At 38.7% G+C, this 24,428-nt stretch overlaps 1 pseudogene across 1 annotated transcript; it reads left to right on the top strand.

Moving 5' to 3' along the window:
- Positions 1-560: 560 nt before the first annotated feature.
- Positions 561-1,025, top strand: LOC308241323 (eukaryotic translation initiation factor 1A, X-chromosomal-like; annotated as a pseudogene). The gene has a single exon. The product of its transcript is annotated as a eukaryotic translation initiation factor 1A, X-chromosomal-like (transcript).
- The last annotated feature ends 23,403 nt before the right edge of the window (positions 1,026-24,428 follow it).

Here is a 24,428-nt window from a genome sequence, read left to right as displayed (position 1 = left end):
TGTAAATGTTCTCATTCACTTCTGTCTTGGCAAGGGCTTGATTAAACATTTTTATTAATGCCATTTAAAGTCGTGAACTACTCATCACCTGTGTATTTTAAGCTTTAATCAAATAACCTTTAACTTGAAAAGTTGAGTTTGGAGTGATAATTAGTATGTCATGCCCTTTTGTTTTAGCCTGAGATTTAACATCTAGGAAGGATAAAAATTTACTGTTTACACTACAGAAATAAAATATTCTTGGTCCCTATCAACAATAGGACAGTAGAAACGGATGGAGGAAATAAACTCTTAAACAGGAGCTAATGGGGATTATGGAGATTAGTAAAATCCATAATATTGAACTGGTTTCAAAATGACTTCTTTCCCCATTAAGTCAAAAGTTATTTTGGATTTATGGATAGACACCAATGAGTTCAGATATTACATGTCCTAGATTTTGCTTATTTAGGAGTGTGGTCCCCTACAGATCGCCCTAGAACTCAGTTGCACAGGAGATCAGTGACTGTAACTTCTCCTGGACCCCTTGGAGGAGTCGCCCAGGTACCACCTGATGAGAGATGGCCACACAGGAGGAGACGGCTGGCACCACGCCCAAGAATAAAGCTAAAGGAAGTAAAAACAGGTGTAGGAGTATCAATGAGAATGAATCTGAAAAAAAGAGAACTGGTCTTTAAAGAGGATGGACAAGGGTATGCTTAGGTCATCAAAACGATGGGAAATAGACGACTAGAAGCAATGTGCTTTTATGGTGTGAAGAGGTTATGTCATATCAGAGGAACATTGAGAAAAAAAGGTTTGGATAAACATCTCAGACATTATTATATTGGTTGCGAAACTATCAGGAGAAAAAAGCTGGTGCGATTTTAAAGTAGAATGCAGATGAAGCTAGAAGTCTGAAGGCCTATGATGAGCTTCCAGAACATGCTAAAATCAATGAAACAGATACATTTGATCTTGGAGATGATGATGAAATCCAGTTTGATGATCTTGGGGATGATGATGAAGGCACTGATAATATCTAAATTGAACTCATAGTTTCTAAATATTGTTCTATAGTTTGGATTTTTGCCATCACCTGTTAAGAAGACTAAAACTTGAGCCTGAATGCTGTTTGTTAAGGAACACAGATTTATTTTCATTGTTTTAAAGTATTACCGTATATTTCTTTTTTAAATGTTTTTTTTTAATATGTTAGAGAGGAAGGGAGAGGGAGAGAGATATGGAAACATCAGTGAGAGAAACATCATCTATCAGCTGTCTCCTGCACTTCCCTTGCTGGGGATCAAGCCTGCAACCTAGACATGTGCCCTGACCGGGAATTGAACTGGTGACCTCCTGGTTCATGGGTCAACCCTCAATCACTGAGCCACACCAGGCAAAGTATTATATTTCTTGAAGTGAAATGTTAACACTGTATTTTTTTGATGTAATAGAACTTAGGGGGAAAAGACCACATTATCTGCTGTTTAAAAAATGAAAGAGTAGAGGAGAGAGAAAAAATAAATAAAAGTAATGTTTTCTAGTTAATGGATGTTTTGAATAAATTGCCTATTATCGTGGTCAATGATAAGCTTTAGTTCCAACTAATTTTTTTCAGAGTCTTTCTGTATGTTCCAGTTACCTAGATGTTCTCTTTGATTTCTGCAAAAATTTAAGGAAGGCAGAAATCTACATTTGATAAGAGGCTATTTTCATATTTATGTAGCTTTACTTTATACTATGTTTTATAACATTCTTTCCGTCATTTTATGTTGTAACCATAATAAAAAAAACAAAAACATTTCCAAAGTGCAGATTTTAGAACACGGATTTGATGAACAATTTTGAGTTTATAAGTGGTTGCAAAAATTCAATGCTAGGTAATACTCAAAATTAGAAGTACTGATATACTAGTTGACAGTGCTTTTTACTTAATATGGAGAAAATATTTTTCTTAAAAAAGGCAACTTTTAATGGTTAAAAAAAAGTAGAAAAGTTTTTAATATACAAAATAGGTTGCATTAAAATGCATCATTTTATTTTCAAAACATTGCATATGTAACTTATGGTTCTGGGCTTTATGAACAACTTTGTGAACCTATGTCACTCCAATAAATTCAATAAAATAAATAAATAAATAAATTACAATGTATAAATGTAAAACTAATTTCACAATAAATTATTATAAGGAAGAGGAAGGTGCCACAGCCATGAAATATAATAAAATGTCACATTGAGTAAGGTGGTGGTTCTGTAGCATGTTGATCATGGTTCTGGGAGTATGGTAAATTCCACAGGAAAATAGGATCTCTGGCCCAGAGCAAGATTTGTACCAGCAATTGCAAAAAGAACATGTTGCAAAAAGAAATGAGGTTCTTCAATTTAAAATTTAAACTCAAGGATGCAATTTAATTGCCAATCTGGTTTGGCAATTTGTTAATGGGAATGGTTTAAGAATATGAAGAGAAAAACAAAGGAAATTTCAAGGGAATAAAAAGAAAATACCAGTTAGCAAACAAGGAATCCAGGAGTCAATAATGGTAACAGCAGCTTAATCTTTGTAAAAAATAACAATTTAAAAAAAATTTAAAAAAATATTAAAAAAAATAAAATAAAAATAAAATTTTAAATCTAAAAAAAAAAAAAAAAGCATTAATAATCTTACCAAGGTTCCTATTAATGGGCTTTGAAGACTCTGCCCAAATTCTTAAATAGGAAAGAATCAGCTTGAAATGAGGAGTAAGTATGAATATAAATTACAATCTATAGGAAAAAGCTGATTTAATTATGTGTTTGCTGATACCTATAATTACTACTTTAGACGTTTTCTGTTGGCTACTTCTTGTAGTATTTCAGCATGTTTTCAAACATGATAAGTTAAATGCCATATATGAAGTGATGTGGGGAGGACCTATGATACCAGAAGTTTCATTTATTATTGTGGCTTTTCCCCTATTGCTTTTTATCTGATCTAAATCTCTGACATGTTGGCAACTGTCCATCCCTAATCTCATAGAATATGTGCATGTGATATTTGATAGATAATGTGGTTTCAGATTGTGAAATCTTATTTTCATCATCCGTTTATGCTTGTTCACCCACCCCCACACACCCTGATCTGCAGGCATTCCAAACTGGGGCCTTCCCCAGGAACTGCTGATTTCTGTTGGCTTTGGTTTGGAGTTTCAGCTGACTTCAAGTACCTTTGATAACTCATTTTCACAAAGTTTCAACCTGAAGCCAGAGGCTCAGACAAGGAAAGACTCTCCTGACTGGAGACTAGGAGTCTGAAGAGAATGCCAAGTCTAGCCTGAAGGAAAAACAAAGTTTAGAGGCAAGAGGAGGGGGACAAATATGGGAGACAAATAGCAGGTCATATCTGGAGGAGATGGCCCCCTAAGAATCAGGCCTAACAAACTTAATCAAATATAGCTTCCATCATTCACACAATGTGCATATGAGTTTATTACTAGTGATTTTCCTATCCCCTCCCCTTTTTTTTGTTACCTTTCTTACATGGCCTTTGTAGTGATTTCCATATATGACTGCTGTAATTATTGCTCTATGCTGAACTTCACACAGCTGCCCATTGATATATAGTTCATACCCTTCAATACAGCATGCTATCCTATATAATAAAAGCATAATATACAAATCAACTGGAAGGCGGAATGACCGGTCACTATGACGCGCACTGACCACCAGGGGGCAGACGCTCAATGCAGGAGCTGCCCCCTGGTGGTCAGTGAGTTCCCACAGGGGGAGTGCCACTCAGCCAGAAGCCAGGCTCATGGCTGGCGAGCACAGCGGTGGTGGCGGGAGCCTTTCCCACCTCAGAGGCAGCGCTAAGGAGCAGTGAGCTAGGGCTCATGGCTGGCGAGTGCAGGGGCAGTGGCAGAAGCCTCTCCCGCCTCCACTGCAGGCAGGCGGTAAGGAGCGAGGGTTCCTGGACTGCGAGAGCCCTGGACTGTGAGAGGGATGTCTGACTGCTGGCTTAGGCCTGATCCCTCCGGGCCTAAGCCAGCAGGTGGACATGCCCTGAGGGGTCACAGATTGTGAGAGGGCACAGGCCGGGCTGTAGGGCCCCCCACCCCCTACCCCCAGTGCACAGATGTCATGCTCCGGGCCTCTAGTAGAATATAGTTATGTAATTGAACCAAGTATGTATAACTCACTCATCTCCTCTCACCCATCCTTTCATTGTCCCAACCTTGTCAAGCTCTTGAACAATTTCAAACCTTTCTCTCTTTCCTGCAACTTTAGAAATGAAACCACCTATTTGGGCCTTTTGTATTTATGGTCATGGGGTGGCTGTAGGAGGACCATTTCACTGTAGTTCAGTAACACTCAGGGTTTTTTTCTTATGTTTCCTGTGTTTTATCTTACATAGGAAACAATTTTACTTAAAGGATAGAAGAGAGTAGACAACCTCAAAATACTACTTTTGCTCAGGATTCTATTGAAAAATTGAAAATCTAACAACACTGCCCCCTCCTAGCATTCTTCTACTTCCCCAGCATTCTTGACATTTCTCACCATCATGTGGTATTGAAACAGAAAGAAGAATGATGTTGCCAAAACTGGTTTGGCTCAGTGGATAGAGCGTCGGCCTGCGGACTGAAAGGTCCCAGGTTCAATTCCGGTCAAGGGCATGTAACTTAGTTGCGGGCACATCCCCAGTAGGAGGTGTGCAAGAGGCAGCTGATCGATGTTTCTCTCTCATCGATGTTTCTGACTATCTATCCCTCTTCCTTCCTCTCTGTAAAAAATCAATAAAAAAAAAAAAAAAAAAAAAGAATGATGTTGTTAGGGACATGAAAGGGGAGTTTCTAAAGTGGGAAAATAAAAAGCAAACAATGTTCCTCCCTATGTGCAACTTAGTTGCTATTTGTCACACCACTCTAGTACACGAATTCATTTCATTCCCTCTCTAATCATGCATGTTAGAAAGTTAATGTTTAATATTTCTCAGAAAGGACCACTTAAGCCACCAGACATCCCAGATGCTTCAACAGTTGCTTTAAGCACTTCAGAAAAGTTCTTGCACAAAAAACATGGACTTGATCTTTGTAGGCTCCTGATGGGAACAAGCAGTACCTCATAAAAGGATTAGAACTTCTGCCAGAACCCTTTAACCCATTAGAAAGAAGAGAAATATCTACTTGCAAATATATTCTGAGTCTCAGATAGTAATGTTCTAAATTCAATTAAGAAATATGAATCCCAAGACAAAGAAGTACCGAAGTATGATATCAAGTTATAAATTACCAATTTCTCACCACCACCTTAAAAAAAAAAAAAAAAAAAAAGAACCATCTTGAAAATGAACCTGCAAAATACCACCAGCCAAACATGGGATTGGGATAAAGTATTTCATCAAAATGTCCATAGATTATTTTAGGTGGAGATGAGTAACTTGCAAGTTATCACACAGTGCACATTTTCATAGTCACACTGGAGAGAAATGCTAGCATAGATGTTTTTGTGACAAGAGGCAATGTGATCAATCCTATCTAATAAAGACAGAATATGCAAATTGACCATCACTTTGCGACAAAGATGGCGGCGCCCACAGCCAATAAGGAGGGAATATGCAAATTGACATGACAAAGATGGCGGCAGCTGGGATGCTTGCATCATGTGAAGGTGGAAGGTGGAAGGTGGCTCTGGGCCATGGCGACGACACAGGCGTTCTGCCCTGCCCCAGCTGCTCCAGGCCTCTGGGCAGTGTGCGAAGGTGGCAGGTGGCTCTGGGCCGGAGCGAAGGCAGAAGACGGTGGACAGAGCGAGGGCTCGGGTCCCGGGTGCCGGCAGCCAAGGGGAGGAAGGCCTATTCTTGCACGAATCTTCATGCACTCAGGGGGGGTTCCCCTGCCTGGCCTGTGCCCTGTCACAGTGCGGGAGCCCAACGATAGATCGCCCCAAATAGGTAGGCCCCACCCACCCATCTGGGGCTCCTCGATGGATTGCCCCAAAGAGGTAGGCCGGAGCCGGGGGTCCTGCCTGCATGCCATGTGAATCCAGGAGGCGGGACTCCCAGGACCCCCAGACAGGCCTTGCTGTGCAGAACCAGGAGGAGGTGGGACCCCCAGGACTCCTAGGCAGGCCTTGCTGTGCAGAGTCTGAAAGAGGCGGGACCCCCAGGCAGGCCTCACCATGCAGAGCTGGGGGACCTCCAGGCAGGCCTCACCAGACCCCCAGGCAGGCCTCACCATGCAGAGCCGGGAGAAGGCAGGACTCCCAGGCAGACTCTGTGCAGTGCACACAGCGTCAAGCCCAGCCCCGCCCACCTGCACACGCCCGCTGTGTGCGCAGCCATCTTGTGACGGCATGAGGGCATCACAGCCCGATGACCACTTAGGCTTTTATTAGTAGGAATTACACGTATGGTATATAAACCAATTTTAAATGCAGAAGGAAAGATAAAGTTATTGTGTTTCTGAAACCTGTGTGCTCTCTTGGCCTATTTTACTTCTGGTTTCTTTTCTTACCCAACTGCCATTTGGTTTCCATTTCCCAGGATGCTATGGTCAAAGCTGTGTTGCTGACACTGGTTTTCAAGATCCAGAGTGGCTCTGTCAATTTTCTCTCTCTCTCTTTTTTTAATATAAAGAGGATTGAATGTTCTAAGTTTTCCTTGCCTCCCCTTTCCCCACTTGCTATTGTAAATAGAATCTTACTCTCTTTAGAAAATAGCAAAGGTTAGTAATTAGCGGGGTATGTACATATCCTCAGAACATTCACCAGACATCAGTGATAAGAACTGTACCTTATATACTTCAAAATGTGAGGGAGGTCTACTTCCTTTGGCAGAGTAAGCTTTGGGGCTGCAAACTGGTCTGGAGCTCCTAGTCAGGGTGGTTTATGTAGCTGCCAATTCAGAGACTCAGTGTCCTAACCGGCTTTCCTTACCCAAATTTAAAGACCTGGATACTCTGGTCTCAGACAACTGAGTTACCACTCACCTTCCTAAGGGTAGCGGCCCTCCATTTCTATGGGGGGTTGTGGTGTGCCCAGTTAATCTCCTGTTGGCTTTGAAATTCGCTCCCCAATCTTTTCCTGCCCTGGTTTGAGTGGCAGGCTCTTGGTAGGTTCATCCAATGGGAGGTAAGATTGAAGTGAGGAGATGAGAAGATGGGAGTGGTGTTTTTCCTTTTATTTTTATCCCCCACCCCCTCTGATTCTCATGGCATTTCTATCAGCATCTCTTCCATAGTTCCAGTTTGTTCCAGGCAGCCCCTCTTCCTGTGGTCCCAGTTCCCTCTGGTCAATGCCTGCTGTGGATAGGTCTCATAGAATGGCCCGTCTTGTGGGCTCTGGTAATGCCATCTCCTCTGGTTGTCTTTCTAGGACTAGAAATGATGGCTTCCTCCTGCTTTTGCCAAACTGGGTGGCTTCACCATCCCCTTATAGGCTTCTCTTTTCTTCCATCAGCTTTTGCAGGAGATACTCGCATTCCTGTCCAGATCCCCTTAGTGTCCTGGTGTACCCATCATTCTGCTACTATGAGCTTTGATGGCCAAGAGCTCAAAACCAGTCCCCTTCTCTGAGACATGCCTGACAGGTGCTGACAGTGCAGCCACAGCCAATGAGGATGGATACAGGCTATGAAATGTTGACCCCCTTGGGTCTAAGAAGGGACAAATATGTGGTGTAGTTCATATTCCAGTTCCTCCCCACTGTGGATCAGGACAAGGCTGTGCCTGACCTGAGCCACATCCTTTCATGTTTCTCTCATCCAAGTACTACCAGGCAGACCCTGCTTAGCTTCTGAGATCAGATGAGATCAGGCGTGTTCAGGGTGGAATGGCCACAGACCCTTGCGTGTTTCTTTCCTCTTATCCACCATGCTTTGCTCTCTCATTCCCAAACTTTTTCTAAAGAGCACACCTCATAAAATCACATGCAGCCAAATCCTTGTCTGGAACTCTAATTTCTAGGAGACACAAACTGAGAAAGCTGTGCAACCAAATCCCTCTTTATGAAAGTTTGAGAGTGGTTTGTGCTTTCCTGGCCGTGTCCTGAATGAAATAGAAATCTAACGTGGTTCTCAGAACTTCACCTGCTACAAAAAAAGATAATACCTGGAAGGGTCTTCTAGAACAAAAGCAATTTCATATTCATTACTCATTTGATTATGTTAAGCACCCTCTGAGGTGCAGCTTCCCCTCATGTCTCCTGCAACTTCAGTGGTTTTCTTTTACTGTCTTTCACACAGTATAATTTTTTCTACCTCAGGTTAGTTCCCAAATGCTCTTCTTTCTGGAATGAATGAAGGTAAGGGATATTAGGTGACTTGTCTACGTGACAACTAATGTCAGAGATAGAATAGGGTCATAAATATTTTCTTAGACCCAAAACAATGAATTTTCTATTGCCTCACAATCTTTTAATAAAGAAGCAGCCACACAGGGAATTAACACAATAAAGTAAAAAGACCTTGGAGGTTTCACTGCTAGCTTCCTGTCCTTGTATTGAGAGGTAAATGATCTTTTGTCCCTGGTGCTCATGTAGAGACCTTAGTCAAACATGTCAAACTTGCTGCCTGCCAGCAGTGAGTTTGACATGCTTGCCTTAGATCTTTCCCCAGAAACAGTAGGATCCAAGGTAAAATGGGGCCTCCTAGAGGTGATTCTCACTGGCTTCCTTATATATTCCTCCAGATGGGAGAATGTACCCACCCATGCAATTCTGCCAGAGCTCTGACAAGTGAGCTACTGTGTGGTGGTCATCCTTCCACTGAGGATGGCAGCCAGCCCACTATCTTCCACTCCACCCCAAGTTCCACTATCTTCTTGCTTACTTTCAACTGTAAATGGATGACCTCTCCAATGCACTTGGCCCTCAAAGTTCTCTGTAACTCCATTGACTTTCATATCCACTTACCTTTGTCATGATTTAGTTAGCTCCTCCTTTGAAATACCAAACTTTAATAACATCCTCTGCCCTAGCTGGTTTTGCTCAGTGGATAGAACGTTGGCCTGAGGACTGAAGAGTCCCGGGTTTGATTCCTGTCAAGGGCACATGCCAGTGTTTCAGGCTCAATCCCCAGTAGGGGGTGTGCAGGAAGCAGCCAATCAATGATTCTCTTTCTTCATTGGTGTTCTTATCTCTCTCTCCCTCTCTCTTCCTCTCTGAAATCAATTAAAAATATATTAAAAAAAATAACATCCTCAAACCACAACCTATTATCTTTTCAGCTCTTTCTCCCTCATCCCTAGCATACTCATTAGCCTCATAAAAAGTTAGATTTACTTGATTCATTTTTTTTCAATTCCTCAATTATATGTGCCCTCCACTTTTTTTCTTATCTTGCTGAGTCTCCATGATCCCCCCAACTATACAGAACATAGTGATCTAAAGAGTTGAACTATTCTTTTGCAAATAACCTCAGCTCCTATACTTGCTTTCCATCTCTACCCTCATGGCACTATTCCAGCCTAATATTTACAATTTCTCTTTTCAGTTCCTATACCCAGGTAACATACTAGTATTGCTTGAGGTAGTCATTACTCACTGTCACACTCTGAGCAGACAGAAATCTCCTATTCCACTTGAAAAATTGCAATCATTAAGCATGAATTTACCTAAAACATACACATCTTCACCCATCTTTCCAGTCTGAGGATATTTCCTTCTTGCTCAAAGACAAGCCAGCCCAGACAAAACACCCCCTCTCAACAGCTCACTGAGAACATGGACCATGTTTTATTCCTATTTTCTGAATATTAGAGCCTGGGACATGGTGGATAGCAATAAGTGTCCCATTTAATCACTTTCTTTTCTATATTTTCTGTATCTTGTATCATGTTTACTTATGTCTACCTACCATACTATATTTTGAGTTCCTTGAGTACAGGACTTGTTTTTTAGAGTTCTTTTATCCACTGTACTTGGCAATGTCTGCAGCATAATAGGTATGAGTGAAAAAGGTGAGAGGAAAATGAATATATTGGCAAGTCATTTTAATGTATTCAAATATGATCAGCTGTGATGATAAATGAATATGTAAATGAGGAATTTAGTAACATGACAAATCCAAGTGTACAATTATGGCAACTCAATGGGTTCTAAGTTACTTTATTACCAAAAGAATTCAGTTATTTTTAGCTCAAATTTAAGTCAAATCATTTTTAAAAATCAGGTAATTTCCAGTCTAGAAAATGTAGTATCTGGCACCCCATGTGTTCTTTTGCCTGGGTTCCTTTTTAATGCCACTTTGTAGTGTTGAAGACAACTAACTGTGCCCAGATGTTTCCATTTCCATTCTGAAATCTACTGTATCTTTTTCTCCTTGGTCATTTAATTTAGTTGTTTATATGGTTTACTTTGGGATACCCTGCTTTTTAAAAAAATATATAACAGAAATCATCTAAGAGTTATAACTCCTGTATTCCTAAACCATTACTTCAGTTTCTTTATTACTAGCCATTGCCCAGTGACAGTCACACACACACACACACACACACACACACACACACACACACACACACACACCACACGTATGCTATAGACAATAAAATTAAGATTCTCTAACACTTACAATTATTTGAGACACAAACTGTCCAGGCCCTTTCTAGATTTACTAAATAAGCCATATTGAAACCTCTAGAGACTACATTTGCTTACCTGAGGTCTCCAGACCATTCAATAAATGTTCTTCAGAAATCTGGCTTAAAAAAAAAATACTACAAAAGAATCTCACTATGAATTCCTGTTTTACCACAAGCCTCTAAAGAATGTCAGATAAGAACAGAGCTCTCCTTTCCTCTGGTTATAAAACTCTGAGCTACTGGCCACTCATGAAATAAGAAACTATGTTCTTAGCACAAGGGCACCTAATGACTCCCCAACACAGTCAATCCTTGGTTATTCAGGTGTGTAGGTTATATACTTCTGAGCTGTCTGTAGTTTGTAATCCTAGGTTACATTTTCCCTTTTGCCCTGCTTATAATACCTCAACTTATTAAAAATATTCAAAACATTTAAAAAGCTTTTAACGATGCAAACTAATTATTAGAAATTAGTTCAAATGCAGCAATGAAAATGCAACTATAGTACTTCCAGATTTAAGGGTAATAATGATAAGCACATACAAAAAAATGTTTTTCCTTGTGATAGTATACTTTTTTTGCTTTTAAACTTTGGATATCAGAGCAAACCCTCTGCTAATTGTGTAAACATAAATTCTTACTACTGACTTTTAAACTATGTGAGACATATGCTTGAGGAACTAATCTTTTCACGGGCCAAAGAGGTACACAAGGTACACAAGAATGAAGGCAGAGGTTGTCCCTTGAACAACCTAAGTTTGAACTCCGTGGGTATACTTATATGTGAATTTTTTTCAATAAATAATGTAAATGTATTTTTCTTATGATTTTCTTAATAACATTTTTTCTCTAGCTTACCTTATTATAAGAATCCTATATAATAAAAGTCTAATATGCAAATTGATCAAACAGCGGAATGACTGGTTGCTATGATGCGCACTGACCACCAGAGGGCAGATGCTCAATGCAGGAGCTGCCCCCTGGTGGTCAGTATGCTCCCATAGGAGGAGCGCTGCTGAGCCAGAAGCCGAGCTTATTGCTGGTGAGTGCAGCAGACGAGGCGGGGGCCTCTCCCACCTCCGCAGCAGTCGGGCATCCCCCAAGGGCTCCCAGACTGCAAGAGGGTGCAGGCTGGGCTGAGGGAAACCGCCCCCCCCCCCACTTCCCGAGTGCACGAATTTCGTGCACTGGGCCTCTAGTATAGAATATAATACAGATAAAGAATAAAATATATGTTCATCTACTGTTTCTGTTTCCAGGACAGTTTCTGGTCAACAGTAGGTTATTATTAAGTAGTTAAGTTTTGGGGAGTCAAATGTTATACAGGGATTTTCAACTGCCTGTGGCCCAACCCCAGGACTGTGCAAGGGTCAACTGTATAAGAAAGCCACAGATAAACAGACAGGTTCTGGGCTCTCCAGGTGGACGGGAAAGCACACAAGGCAAAGCTCAGGGGCTCGTTTCCTGCAGATTTCTGACCTCAGCTGCTTGGCAGGGTTTGTCCTGCCCCAGATCTCACCTGCCTCCAGGCATGTTAGTGCACTGCATGACGGTACCACGGCCTCAACTTCCTCTACTTCCACAGCTCTTATCCCTCCAACGTAAAAGCACTAACTACAATCAGCAGACCAAGGGACCCACAATTCTAATTACTTCAGCCTAATTACTTGGAAATATGTATTCCTTTTTCTTTCTCTTTTCCCCTTTTTGTTGAATTTATTGGGGTTACACTGGTTAACAAAATTATACGAGTGTCAGGTTCACAGTTCCACAGTACACTATCTGTACAATGTATTGTGTCTTCACCACCCTTAGTCAAGTCTCCTTCCATCACCATTTATCTCCCCTATACCCTCCTCCTCCTTCTCCCCCACTCCCTACAGTGATCACCATACTATTCTCTGCATTCATGAGTTTTCTCTTTCTCTTTCCTCAATCTCATCTCTCCCCGACCCAGCCCTCCAATATCTTCCTTTTCTTTTTGTACTAAAATTAATTTAAACTTGGTCAAGCAATGAGTGAATGTGTTTCCTGCCATGTCAGGAAAACAAAAAGCCAAATGCAGCCTCTTGTGAAATAACTAACTTTATATAAGAGAAGGTTAGCTCCTTTCTAGTTACCACTGGAATCTATAATGTTCCATGGAAATTGTGACACTCATTTTAAGGATTAAAATGGCGAGTTTTGCCAGTCCCACTTGTTGATGCTTCCTGCTAGGAGATACTGGAGGCTCTGAGGGGAAGTTAATGCTCTTTTTATATCCACGTTGCTAAGGTGATTCTGTGGGATGAAAACACACTGGCAACTCATTGGTAATTTGTTTACAAAAGAATATGAATGAGTTTCACCTCCTACAGTCAGGAGCACTTCAGCTTCTGCTTAACTCTTTGATTCCAACCATGGGGGGTTAAGGTCATTCTCTAGCAAACCTTGAACCAACTAGCAAATTAAGTAAGAACTCCTTCGGTGGTTGTTAAGATACAATTACTCTCAGCAGCCACACATACAATCTGTTAAATAGTCCCCATTAACTCTTTAGAACTCAAAGTGAAAACCAGAATATATGTGAAAGTAAATGTAGAAAAGATCATTCAGTTCCAAAATGAAGCACACCTTGCTTTCCAGAACAAGCATCTGATTAACTTTCAGTAAATCCAAATGGTTTAGAAAAACAGTTGGCTTGTTGGCTTCTGTGTGTGTGTGAATGTGTAGAGCTGATATACTATTTAATCAAATAATCAGTTCTTTCTTTAATGCAATTGTGACCTTTTTGGACATACACGTGAGGAAAGGGGCAGGGAGCCTGATGACGGCCTGGTTTGCATAAATAATACCAAAGAAACTGAGTGAGGGGCTAGAATACAGGTTTTCCTGGTAAAGGGCTGGGCTTTATTGCTGTTTGTAGCTGTTCTCAAAGCCTGTGCCCGACTTTGTTCACTCCTGCATCAGAAGCAAGACTAACTAACCATGGACCACTGATTCTATGCTCTGAGACCAGGGAAAAGAATCTTCCCACAATGTAAGAAATGAAGTTCTCATCTTAATGCAGGAGAATCCTATATAATAAAAGGCTAATATGCAAATCGACTGAATGGTGGAACAACCAGTCGCTATGATGCGCACTGACCACCAGGAGGCAGATGCTCAATGCAGGAGCTGCCCCTGGTGGTCAGTGCGCTCCCACAGGGGGAGTGCCGCTCAGCCAGAAGCCCTGAGCTGGACTTATGGCTGGCAAGCACAGCGGCGGTGGCAGGAGCCTCTCCTACCTCTGAGGCAGCACTAAGGATGTCTGACTGACGGCTTAGGGCAGGGAGCAGGCCTAAGCTGTCAATTGGACATCCGCTGAGGGCTCCTGGCCAGGCTGAGGGACTGCCCCCCCCCCCCGCCCCGCCCGCTTGCCAGTGCAGAATTTCATGCCTCTAGTACTATTATAAGAGGCAATATAGTGAAGTGGTTATGAACATGGACATCGGTGCTCAGTTGCTAGGTCTACACTTCGTACTGCATGAACTAGGGGCAAATGACTTAACCTTTATGTCCTGCTTCATCCTTTGTTAAATAAGAATGATAAAAGTAATCACATCCTAAATGAACAGATTTAATCTGTTACTGAATGTTAAAGGGGAGAATAAACTTTGTGTCAGTGTTCATTATTATATTTTTAATATAATATAACATAATATAATAGTTTGAATTCTTCAATTAGTACATAGAAAATTACCATATACTTTATATTTCAGGGCCAGAAAGTTCTTTTTTCTTCATATGAGAAAAGTACATTTTGTATGGTTTTGATACAAATTTCTACAAGGCCTTTTGTTCCCCATCTCTTTAAAAGAACCCCATGTTTTCATTATAGATTGACTCCTTGAATTATTTGATTTGCTAGAAGCTGAGCTTTATTGTTCACAATAGATTAAAAGTCTAAGAAAAGCCTAATAAAATATGACCATTTCCGTCTCTTGCATATAAGCTATTTTAATTGAGGAAAAGAATATGGATTTATAGAATCTTAAGAGTTCAAAGGAACCTTAAGAGGGACCATTCCACCCTATACAGGTGCCTTCACTCAGTCATACATTTATTCTGCTGATTATTTAGCACACCTTAAGGGAAGGGACTGTGTCTTATTGTAATTCTGAATACCATGCCGTTGATAGAATGCCCGCATGCCTGCACTGAGGCGATGTATTTGGAATACATTTATTCCTCCATTAAACACATATTGATTATCTAGTAAATGCCAACACTTGGATAAGCTATGGAATTATAAAGATAAATAGAACAGAGTTTCAGCTCTTATAGAGCTCATCACATCAGAGTGTTGTATAAACTAAGTATTATACAAATAAGTGCCAGACAGGATTGCTGGGTTGTAAATGAATAGATGAACTGCAGTGTTCTCTTTAGATCTCTGGAAGAGGGAACGATGCCCTTGTCCTCACACTTGCTCCCCAACAGCTTGGCCTGAACCCTAGCAGTGGCCAGCACTCTCTATATAGCACAGCACTGGCTCATTCCTAAGTATTGTTTGCCATGTGAAAAGGGGACTGCAAAGCCTTTTGACAACTCCTATCTTTTGGAATCTTGAAATGTCCGTCTCATGTTGCTAACAAGATTCAAGGGGCAGGCTGGACCAGAAAAGAGACTGGGCCCCATATTTGGCAGGCTTCAAGGCTTGAATCATGGGCTTTAGAGAACTGCCCCTTAGTGTCAGCCCTCACCCCTCCTATCTGGTCCTTCCGCAGATGCTTACTACCAGGATGTTCACTCCTAGATAAGGTAGCCCTTCCTAATGTCCAAAGATATTTATATTGAACCTCATCTACCTTCTTGTAATTAACAATCATCAGTGCTGATTCCACCACCTGGAACAACATATAAAATTAAGCCCTGAACTATCAGACATTAGAACAAGAGAGGATCCACTCAATTATTATGATATCCCCTCTTCTTCAGGTTGAACATTCCCAGTTTCTTCAAACTTTTCTCTTACAATTTCTACAAACTTCATCACTTTCTTTTCAACCTTTGAGGCACTCTGATTTGTCAGTGACCCTCAGAGCTTGGGACTGGACCCTCTGTAGGCTCCACAAAGTACTGAATGGTCCACAGGAGGCCTAGGCTGCATCTTGCAGAACACAACATGGTTTGCAGCAAGAATATAGAAGCACTTTGCAAACTGTAAATCCCTTCTAAAGATGCACTAATACCTTATAGATTTTTCTCTGGTGCTCATTAAAGTACATATATCAAAGGGGTTAAGTGACTTTGTTCAGAGCCAGTAGCTCAGCAGTGCCTATAATAAGAAAAGGCAACCTTAGTTATTTCTTAATTAAGACTCTTGTAGCATAAGGAGGTGTTGGGAAATTAATTTGACAACCTAAATTAACTTGCATTACTTTAACAATTTTCTCTGATTTGTTTTTGAGAAGCTAAGCAAGTATTGATTCATTTCTCCAGCCTTTTATGAGTAATCACATTCAAAGCAAACAACATCAATTATTAAGAATCTGCTTTTGCATGGTAACTAACTTTATGCTGGAAGAGTAAATGTCAAAATGCATTAGAAGAGAACGACTGAATTGATTTTCTTATAACTTTAAGAAAATCTCACCAAAGCTAACTTATTTGTAGTGCATGTCTATTACCTTTTAGAGAATCACATTTTTGTGCCAAAAACAAAACTCAAGGATCATTCAGCCCAATTCAAACAGAAATAGGTAGAATTAAGAAATATTTTATAATTGTGAAACCTGGATATTTAGCAACCTAATTAAATTTTATACCACCAACATATTTTTTTTTTTAGCTGGAGCTAAGTCAAATGTATACTTATTGTCTAATACTTGATAATTAATACTTAGACATTATGCCATATAATTGTGATTAAGTTGTAGTTAAGGACCAATACTAGTTGGCTGAGGGGACACAGTAGTAGGTAATATCCTGATACTTGCAGTTAAGGGTCAGTTTCATTGGTCATTAATAACATGTTACTAAGATTTGTTGATATAAAAAATGATGGCAGTGTTTAGTGATACTGGGACTTTTTATTTTCTTTTTGTTTGTAGTTTTCTATATCATCTAATATTTTTTTTGCATTGAAATCACATTATTTGTAATTGGAAGATCATGCACTAATATTCTAGCAAAGTATATTTTCTGTTTCTGATTCTCTGATATAAACAAAAAACTAGGAGGTCACAGATGACTTCCTATTAAGAGTCTAAGTAGATCAGAATTTATCTAAGGATACCTTTCATGCTTGTCTTTAAACCCTCTGTTCCAACTCTCTGGCCTGCTGAGAGCTGAACTAAGGGTACCCAGGTGTCAGTGCCTATAATGCAATTAGAGAGCCTTTGCTCTGACTTTCCTACCCAGACCCTATCTTTCTTATGCTCATCATTCACCACCATTAGCAAACCAGAGGTGGAGAAGGGGCTGAAGGGTTGGGGACTGTTGTGCCAGTTTCTTTCCCATGATGATGGGAAAGTAGCCATGAAGGACTATGTACTATGTCCCAAATATGTATACACACACTTTGAATAATTATACTAGTAAAGGCAGTGTTTATTAAAATACATTTCATTTTCAAAACTGAGCGAGCAGCTGTTAAAGTGTTTGTACATTTTTGGGGGGACACCTGGTATATATAAATATTTGCAACAATGTTATGGTGGAATTGGGACTGATTTAATTGTTGTTTTTTTCCCATTAATTTTTCCATATGCTAATATTTAATCCAAAAGTCAATGAAAATTCTATAAGATAAGGTTGTGAGTGGCAGCACTACTATATACTGCTCACAAATGGCTTTTTAAATAGCTTAATTTTTATTTTCTGTAATGTAGGAAGATCGCAAAATTTCAGAAGTTGAGATTACTGATTTGCCTGTGATTACACAGAAAGGAAGTGGAGGGACTCTAAAAAAAATTTCACTAAATAAATACCTTTTCCTGACATGTTTATTTATTTTTTATCTTTTGTATTTCAGTCTTGAAAAGTTGACACAATTCAGTAAGAAGTGGAAATAGCCTGGAACCACTTAGCATTTAAGAATAAAATGCATTACACAATAGATTGTTTTCCCTCCTCCAAAAATAACATTTGCTTTTTTTCCCCTCTCTCTACTTTAATAATCATTCAATGCTAAATTGCTTTGGGGAGACCTGAATTTGGAACAGTAAGATTTGAGGGATTAGAAAGTTATTTTGCAAGTATATAGTATAAACAGGAACAAAGCCAGTATTGGCAAATGCTCAGGGTAGGAAAATGCAGAGGAATGACAATGACTTTTGGAAGAAATTAAATCAGTTGCCTTGTAGAATATTTTATATTCTGGTTTTGACTTGTAAGCCTATTAAAAAAAAGTTTAAATTGGTAAGTTGAACTTATTTACATTTATCAATATAAATAAGTTTTGCTCTTTTATAACATAAAATTGTATTTCTATGTGTCTTTCATTAGGTAGTCTATTTTCTTTGCTTTTTAATGACATTTTCCTTTTATTTTGTAATACTTTTTAAGAAGATGTATATTTAAGAAAAATTATTACCTTATTTTAATACTTTTATTTAATGTTCTTAGTCCTCTTCATCCTTAGTTTAGATGTCAACTAGTTTGCAAACTTTATTTACTTTTAAATATCTTTTTATTGGTTTCAGAGAGAAAGGGATAAGGAGAGAGAGACAGAAATGTCAATAATGAGAGAGAATCATTGATTGGTTGCCTCCTACATGCCCCACAGTGGGGATCAAGCCCGCAACCCAGGCATATGCCCTGACTGGCAATTGAACCATGACCTCCTGGTTTCCATGTCAGCTGGGCTAGTTTTCCAACTTTAAATAATTTTCTTTTACTTCTACTTATTATAAAGATCAATAAGTGTATTCTATGTTCTCCCATTTTTTTCTTCTAATTGTTTGTGGACTTTTTTTTTTTTTCTGTGTGACTTTGACAGAGAAAATAATATTTGCATACTAATTTTTCTTTCTCATTCCCACTTATGTTATAGTTTTAGGTGTACAATTAAGTATATTTGACCCTCATTACTAGTTCTTTTGCTGGTTTCCTTAACCTTCTCTTTGTTAAATAAAGTTCACTCTTTAGTAGGTTCCCTAGGAAAAACTCCTGCGTAGACTTAATTTTGAAGAAAAGCTTGGCTAGATATACTACCTTCTAATTATCCCGCCTCCTTTACATTGTTGCACTACCTTCTTGCTTTGATGTTGCTGACAAGAAGTCTGATGCCCACTGGATTCTTTTCCCTTTAGAAGTAACTTTGATTCTGTCTGGAAACCCAGAGGGATCTTTTCTTTATTTTTAAAGTTCAATGGTTTTGCCAGGATATGTCTCAAAGTCAACTATTCTGAATTGATATTTTGAGATAAAAGATAGATCCATGGGATATACAGATCCAGGTCTTCCTTTATTTCAGAGAACTTTTCTTGAACTACAGTATTAAATATTCCCTCCCATTGGGAACTGGGGTGTTGGAGGACAGGGTTAGGAGAGATTTTCACTCTATTCTGTGTTTTGTGCTATATTACCTATTCAAAAATAATTCATTTACAAAACCAGAATCTTTACTTAATATATTGAATATGCCGTGCAATGTTTGTTACTCATTGTCAATAGAAAGGTGCTGACATACTAAAGGTATCTGGATATTCAGCATATCCTAGAGAAAAGAATTTAATAAAGTAGATATTGTGTTTTCCATAAGATCACTTTTAAGGCCATCACTCAGTGCTGTATTTCTGAATATTCACAAAATAAATTAGTTTATCGATTTAGTATCAAGAAAAAGTTGTGCTTCTTCTGATAATCTGATTTGATGTTTCACTTTTACATACTATATGGTGCTATTATAATATTTCACTTCTCTCTTTGGCAATTAAAACTTATAAAAAGTCAATCTGAACTAAAATTGTTTTATTAAGAGTAACACCAAATCTTTGTTCTTGAATAGAATTTAAAATAACTAGAGTTAAATTCATGATTAGTCCAAGTTTAGTAAATAGGACTTTATGGCATGCATTTAGAGAATACATTATTAACTCCATTCTTCTCTCCATTTTTATGTCCCATCCTTGCTTTATGTTAGGGCTTAGAAGCACATATGACACATGTTGAAGTAACCACTCATAGATACCCATTAGAACCTAATTAATTATAACACACTTTCTTACAGTGTGACTTTCTATACAGAAAATGTCTGTGTGAGAACATCAGGAATGTTGTGGATAATGGGCAACTTTCTAAAATGTAAGAATATTGTTAAAGTTTTTGTTTTGTAAGTAACCATACCAGAGCCCAGGTAAGGGGTGCAGACTGGTTTCTTCAAAGTGTAGGTACTCTCTTTTTCCTTGGGGTAAGGAGTAAAGTACAAAGGGGAAATTTTTTTGGCTTCAAAATAAATGGACCTGGATTTGAATTCTGATTTTGTAACTTCCAAGCTTAAGATATTGATAAATTTACTTACCCCTTTAAGCTCCATTTTTTTTCATATAAATGAACATAAGAACCTTACTTTATTGTCTTGGAGATGAATTGATTAATATATGAAAAGTGAGTAACATAAGTCAAATATGTATTGGCTCACTTATCTTTTCTGCTCTCTGAGCTTCATTTGGTTTGATGTATACTTATGTCAAATCTGATCTTCCAGAAAGCAGTTGCCAAGATGGGATCAAGCATGCAGGAGAATTACTGGGGAAACAGTCATGATGGAGAAAGAGGAGAAAGGCAGGGAGAACCCTCAGACAACAATGTTAGTCTGACATCTGTGATAAGGAGAGGGGGAAGGAAAGAGTTTGGGTGGAATAGTGTCAAATTGTGGCAGTCCTAAAAAAGTTTTAAGTTGAAGGAGTCCTTGAGCTAAAGTCATTCATCAGAGGAGGCTTGTGTGCTGCAGGGATGGGCCTACACTGGAATCTATCGCTCTCAATCACTGGGAGGGAGCAGACCAGAGGAAGCGTGGCCTTGGTGTGTATGTGGTGGTTGACTCATAAGAGCAGCGGCTAGGGCACATTTTCATGGTTGCCACAATAAGTGGAAGTTGAATTCTTGGAAGAGGAATTAACATGAGGAGAAAAGAAGGATGTGGGAAGGACTCTTGAAACGCCATGTGGAAGTGATTATGAAGAAAAATAACTCAATCAGGAAGATATAGAATTGATCAGAAGAATGGGGACAGGAAATAAGAGTTGAGAGATTCAAGAAAGAGACTATGGAAAATAGCATGAAATACTACAGATTTGATAAATGGGATAAAGATCTGAAATAATTGAATTTAAGACTTGTGGGTCACTGTTATGACCTTGGAAATAACAGGTACAGGGGAGGGATGTGATTACAGAAAATTCTGAAACTTCATAATGAAATCTGCAGTGAAAGAAGGATAGAAACACATAGATATACTAGATTAAAGGGGAGCAGGGAGAGAAGAAGTGTTTCTTTAGGATAAGAGGAAACAGAAACACATTTGTTGAGAAATAAAAAGCAATCAACAAAGAAGGAGAGACTGATAATAGAGCAGAATCTGGAAGAGATGTTTAGAGATGAATACAAGAAGGCTGACTTTGGTAGGTGAGGAAGAGTATTAGTATACATAACATTGTAGCCAGAAGAGGAAATGTGAATCAATTACCTAGAGTATTTATTGTGTTTTTTCAGAAAGCAATACTTTTTTTCTCCTGGATATGAAAATGAAAGCTTGAGGAGGAATCTAAAAACACAAAATGGTTACCTGAGTGAATTGGAAAGCTATCTGAACAGAGAGAAATGAAACTATTGCCCAGAAGCACTGAGGACCAGTATGCAATATGTCCAATCCAGTTATGTAATTCTCTCCAGCAGTGTTTGGCAGCTCTGAAGTATCTGTTGAGCATGCAGATGGTTGGATTAATCATAGGGTAGGGGCCGGTGGCTCAGATGGGCTGGAAGGACAAGGAGTTGAGGGACTGGTGGATACAGACAAAAAGCCTAAGTAAAGAAGGAAGAAATGAGGTTACTAATTTGGGAAATCAAAGTAATCCCATATATGAAACATGACGCTGATTGAATTTTATACTTAAATGGACAAGATGTGTAAATGTATTTTTGAGAATAAGTAGTGGAGTAAGATGAATTAACTATAACCTGGGTATAATGCTAATGCCTGAGTATTATGCTGAATGGAACTATGAACTCTATCATTAGCTTTCCTTAGCTCAAGATTTATGCCTGTGCTTTAGATAAAGCCATGTTTATCACAGTGACAAAGAAAGAATCCATATTTAAAATAATATCTTATGCTAGAATCAAATAAAATAAACTGGTTGTTTTCTTAGTCTTCCTCGTAGTAAATGGCACTATCTTTTCTAAGTACTGAATCCAAAAAGATAAGTCACCATCTCTGTCTTTCTTTTCTCCATCACATTAAACATTCAACCACAGGCAGACTTTCTCAGTTCTACCTTGAAAATATACCACAGGTTTTCCATATCTTCCCACTTCTATACTGTAAAACTAGTCCAAGCCTACATCGTCTCTCATCTAGGTCACTGCAAAGCCTCCTAACTGCTCCCCATGCCCATGTTTGCTTCCTATGGTCTATTCTCCACTGAGCAGCCAGAAGAGTATTCCTCAACAATATAAGTTATCTCATGCCATGCCTCTGCTCAAAAGTCTTATCACATGGTGGTCCTGTATGTGTCTCCTACTGCCTTCCACCTCACTCCCTGTGTTTCAGCCACTCTGGTCTTCTTGCTGTTCCATTAATAAGTTTTTATATTGTTTATATGTTGAAGTGATACATTTTAGCTATATTAGTTATACAAGATATTTTATTAAAATTTATTAGGTCTGTTCCCTTTTACCTGTTTAATGTGGCTACTAGAAAATTTAAAATTTCATGTGTGGTTCACATTATACTTTTATGAGACAGCACTGATTGTTGCGTTAGGGTTGTTACTAACTCAATGTATCTTCCCCCAATGTAATTTCCCCTGAATATCTTCCGCCAGGTGAGCTGGGGGCTTCTCTTGGGCACGGGGTCAGCAGAAATGGAAAAGTCCTAGATATGGAGCAGAGGAGAATGAGGACAAACCGAAACCTTCTAAGCACTTCTGTATCTGTCCATCACTGTATTTGCCTGCTGAGATCTTCAGAAGTAATGCCACCACTTCCCCTGAGTCTTATGTGAGTTCCTCTTTTGGCTGCTCTGACTCAGAACCAGATAGGGTAGGGGATCATGGGAAGCACAGTTTCCAGATGAATCAGTTTGTCACTAGAACAACTCAGTATGGCTTCTAAATACAAACTCCCTGGACTGTTAGGGGTTTGGAAACCATGTCATAGGCAGAACTACCTTATGGAACTAAAGATAATCATTCTGGAATGAAAAAAGCGGATTAAAAAGTTGTATGTCGTCAAATATTAAAAACACTGTTGTGTAGAAAAGGAAATTGAAACTACTGCTTAATTAAATCATGGCTTTTCCATTTAGTCATAGGAAAATCTTTATTTCCTTTCATCTAGAGAGATGCCTAGGACTTAAAAGCTCCATTCTTTGATCTTTTCACTTAGCTTTTGTTTCCTGGCAAAGTGTTTGTAGTTTTTTTGCATTGGGAGTGCATCTTAATCTTTTTCAAACTCTCTTTATTCTGATAAATATGTCTTCTTTTATTGATGCTTCATTATTGTTAATTGATGGAAAATATATATTTCTTCTTTTAAGAATATGGTGTGCTCATTAGATATAAGAAAGTAGGAAAAAGAAAATAAATTATCCAAATGTCCATACTCTAGAAATAAACTCTCCTAATATGTGAGGGTAATTACTGCCAGTTTTTCAAGCAATCAGATATGTTGATTATTTTGAGCAATTGAAATCATCACATATATATAATTATATAACCTCATTACATTTAACATTAGGTTGTGAAGTATTTACTATATAAATCAATCTTCTATAAAGACCTAAATATTAATGGCTATATAGTATTTCATTATCAAAATTTGTTTACATTCACTATTGTTGGATATTTAGGTTGTTTCTAATATTTAATTTTTACTATGTAAATGCATTAATAACTATTTCCTTAGTTCACTACCTAGCAGTCAGTCGTCATTGACTTACTTGGCTAAGCCTGTCTGAAGTACTATTTCTTGTCCTATAAATTTTTCACTTATACTGTATATTCCTTTCCAATTCCTCTGCAACATGGCATAAAATGATTAAAAACTTTCTGTAATCTCAGAGAACTCTAGATGTTTGTGTTATACCCTTTATTATGATTATTTAAAAAAAAATAAGTGACATTAACTTTCCTTAAGTCCATTGGTCAGAATAAGTAACACAGTCACCAGCTCTTTATTAGATCTTGGGACTGTGCCATGTCCCTTGTTGTGTTCTAAAACGTGCCACAGAAAAATGTGATTTAGTTCAAGGATCTCAGGAGAGATTAGTATCTTATAAGTAAATTTTTGGGATAATCTCAAGAAAAGAAGAAAGGCCCCTCATTGGCTAATATTTCAAAAGATTTAAGAAACTAGTTTGGACTTTAGCTGGGGTTTTTCGCAATTCTAAATGTGGCTCAAGTGAAGAACTATTGCTCTTTTTGACATTAAAAAGAAGGGCACATAAAGAAAAATAAAAAACTGGATTAGTGAGACTTTTGGAACAGAGGTACTTCATAGTTCCAGAGATATATGTTATTACCAGACTCTGAACTTCTGAGTTAAGCTACATAAACTTCTCTTCATCCATACCTAGCAAAATGAGCAAATTTTATATATTACAAATATATATGTTCATATATCCTATATAATAAAGAGGTAATATGCAAATTGACCATTACTCCAACACACAAGATGACTGCCCCATGTGGACAAAAGATGGCTGCC

The sequence above is a fragment of the Plecotus auritus genome (genome assembly GCF_963455305.1).
Source record: "Plecotus auritus genome assembly, chromosome: 2".
Classification (NCBI taxonomy): domain Eukaryota; kingdom Metazoa; phylum Chordata; class Mammalia; order Chiroptera; family Vespertilionidae; genus Plecotus; species Plecotus auritus.
Note: the sequence above shows the minus strand (reverse complement) of the source record. Positions and strands in the feature narration are given on the sequence as shown.